Below are 3,598 nucleotides of genomic sequence, written 5' to 3'. Positions count from 1 at the left end.
GTTGTGTTTCTTAACATAATTTAAGTGAATTTACGTGACAAGTTCATGGTCGAAAAGTTAGCGATCGTCCTTAACACTGTAGTTAAGTGCTTGATAAAATTAATTTTGTATGTGCTGAATAAAGGTTAATTTTTGAGATGGTTATACTTAATTATTGCAGAAAATGTCAATGCAAACCTTAGGGACCAAGACTGAAACAATTCGGATCTTTGAATTTACGTTTTTGAAAGATTCCGTGGTAGAGTGGTGGTGTTTCGCCCAGCGAGTTAACAGTAGTAAGTCAGTGCTAACGCATCTTACGTGAACTCAATTTGCAAGTAAACAATGTTAAGTACCAATTGAATTTTTAAGAATAAAATGTTGGATAAAATTTACCATTTTGAAAATATTTCAAAACAATGACTTGTCTGAATAAAGAAAATCACATTGAATGAGGTTGAAATATATTATTTACGAGATTTACTGAATCTTTTCTGTGCAGTTTTTTAAAACAACCAACTTATCTCTTGAAACTTCCTGGCAGATTAAAACTGCGTGCCCAACCGAGACTCGAACTCGGGACGCGAGTTCGAGTCTCGGTCGGGCACACAGTTTTAATCTGCCAGGAAGTTTCATATCAGCGCACACTCCGCTGCAGAGTGAAAATCTCATTCTGGAAACATCCCCCAGGCTGTGGCTAAGCCATGTCTCCGCAATATCCTTTCTTTCAGGAGTGCTAGTTCTGCAAGGTTCGCAGGAGAGCTTCTGTAAAGTTTGGAAGGTAGGAGACGAGGTACTGGCAGAAGTAAAGCTGTGAGTACCGGGCGTGAGTCGTGCTTCGGTAGCTCAGTTGGTAGAGCACTTGCCCGCGAAAGGCAAAGGTCCCGAGTTCGAGTCTCGGTCGGGCATACAGTTTTAATGTGCCAGGAAGTTTCATATCAGCGCACACTCCGCTACAGAGTGAAAATCTCATTCTGGAAACTTATCTCTTACCACTGTATACACCGAGGTTTCGATTTGTGATGTGATTTGGTATTCAGGCGCGTGACTTAACAAAGGTTCAGATATTGCTCGTGTTCGTCAGTTGTGAGCTGATTACGAGATCGCGTTTCATTTATTCTGTCCGTTCCATTATACACTCAGTCTTGAGTCTTGTCATAATCTTCTGTATTAAGGTTAGTTTACTGCGTCACTTGAAGATATATGTAGAGAACACGCAGTTTCATTGCTTTTATGAGAACTTGTGCACTGCACAATCCTTGTGCAACAATTTGTCACCTCTCAGGAGGAGTTGCCTGTCCTTAAGCGCTGCTCTGCTGAATTGGGATCGGATTCTCTGTCAGGTGCATTGTTAAAGTGATCAGCAAAGGTGCGTGGGTGGCACCTAGGGTGTTACCAAAATTTGTAGAGGGCAGGAGGGGGAAATCGTAGAGGGACCCTTCACCGGTTTATCCATGTGCATGTCGCTGTTGCTCCCCCCCCCCCCCCACCCCGGTTCCCCCTCCCCGCCCCCCAAGATCAAGCCGCAGGAGGACTCGAAACAGGACTGGAAAAACATGAGCATCCTTTGCTACTTCGGCTCATGTTTAAATTTCGTCGAATGGTTTTGAAGGGTCCATAGAGATTCCACCCTGTATACCAGAGTAAACACTGCTGTCGCACTACACTCGAAAGGGGTAAGATCACTTTCAGTAACGTTGCATCCTCACGATACCCTTATCGTAGGGTTGAGTCGTTCAGGGGGTGTCAACAGAGTCAAGAACGTCGTACTGTGAAATGTTCTTAAGAAGGGGTGTGATGACCTTCCCATCGTGTGACTCGTCTTTAATGCGTTGGGCAAAATTGTGGTGAAATTTGGTGCCAATGTGACATCATTAACCCACCTTGAAATTCATATGAATTTCGGAGCTGTGGGCTTTTTTCCGCATGTGTCGATAGCTTGCTGTTTGAAACGCCACTGAGCCCGTGACGTCGCAAGGAGGCATGATTTTGTATCGTCACAGAGGAAGGCTGTAGCAACCTTTCAGCAAAATGTCAAAATTATGCGTCGTAGGGGGAGACAGTTACGGGGTTTGAAAAAGTGATACTTTTATTTTGTTGCGCATTGTAGTTGCACACTTAATGTGACGGCATTTTGTGACATCTGTTGCTAACATCTTTGCCCCGACAGTGATTAATCGCTGTACGAACAATCAGATATTTCAGTCTCACACAGCTCCTTCATCTCGGCAACACTATGCATGATGAATCTTCAGATGCAGAAATGTAAGGTTACACGCTGTAGCCAGATTGCTGATAGCTGTGGTAGACTATGCAGTGCGTAATTCATGTAACAACGATAGATTTTGTGTTTCATATGATAGCGAAGCTTTTCACTACTGTGTACAAATTATGTCCTCAAGCTATGTTATGATTCTGTTGATTTAGAAAGTATTTCAGAGATAAATCACTGGCCGGAGTGGCCGAGCAGTTCTAGGCGCTTCAGTTTAGATCCGCGCGACCGCTACGGTCGCAGGTTCGAATCCTGCCTCGGGCATGGATGTGTGTGATGTCCTTAGGTTAGTTAGGTTTAAGTAGTTCTAAGTTCTAGGGGACTGATGAGCTCAGAAGTTATGTCCCATAGTGCTCAGAGCCATTTGAACCATTTTTAGAGATAAATCTCTTCGAGTTTAAATTCAGTAATTACATTCACGAGGAAACATATTCATTGCACTACTTTTGGCCATAAGCTGAAAGCACTCACATTCTATAGTTGTTGGAAGAACTTTATGAATGATCACACACTGTTTGACGCAAAATTACGTAACAAACCAAATTTCATTCTCTTTGCTCAAATTTAAGTAAGGGTGTGAGTCTTTGTCACGAATTTCTTGAATTACTTGTTGTCAGGGTGCGTTTTCAATTAAATGCTGGATGATGAATAATCATATATTACAGCATAACATGATAGATCAGGGCCTCAGATAAGTACTCATGGAAGCAGATCAGTTTCAATATACCGACAAATCGCTTACACGTTCGTTAAAGATTTATGTGACACGGTGACTAAACAATCCTGTGACAAAATCATGCGCCTGTTCTTTGAGTTCTTGCTATCTTTCCCGTCAACTGAACTTGGTAAGGGCCATAGACCGACGAACAGTACTGAAGAATTAGTCAAACAAGTGTTTTCTAAGCCGCCATTCTCGTGCGTGAATTACAGTTTCTTAGTATCTTCCAAGAAATCGGAGTCCGCCATCTGTATTTCTTCCGCTTGAATTTATGTTTCCATTTCACCTTAAATCACTCTAGGCATTACTCATAGAGACCTAATGGTTGCGGCACTGCAGTAATTGATCGCCGGTCGCGTATTCAAGTGATATCGGACCCTTAGTTTTGTTTATGAGTAATGTTTTTTTTTTTTTTAAATTGAGGTCAAAATGCTAACCTTGGCATCAGCTACTGATCATCGACAAGTTTCTTTGCATTTTGTGCAAGTTTGTAAAGTTGTCACCTCCGAGTACATAACCGTCTTTTTCTGCAAACAGCATTATGGAGCTACAGCTGTTATTTTCCAGGTCATATATATCTCCCTGTCTCTTCTTTGCACTCACATGACAACAGATTATTTGTGGCAACG

At 42.2% G+C, this 3,598-nt stretch overlaps 1 non-coding gene across 1 annotated transcript; it reads left to right on the top strand.

The window, feature by feature from the left end:
* The first annotated feature begins 813 nt into the window (after positions 1–813).
* Trnas-cga lies at positions 814–888 on the top strand. Its single transcript has one exon. It is a non-coding gene; the product is annotated as a tRNA-Ser (tRNA).
* The last annotated feature ends 2,710 nt before the right edge of the window (positions 889–3,598 follow it).

This window comes from Schistocerca americana, chromosome X, assembly GCF_021461395.2.
Source record: "Schistocerca americana isolate TAMUIC-IGC-003095 chromosome X, iqSchAmer2.1, whole genome shotgun sequence".
NCBI classification, from domain to species: domain Eukaryota; kingdom Metazoa; phylum Arthropoda; class Insecta; order Orthoptera; family Acrididae; genus Schistocerca; species Schistocerca americana.
This window is presented reverse-complemented; position numbering and strand designations above follow the sequence as displayed.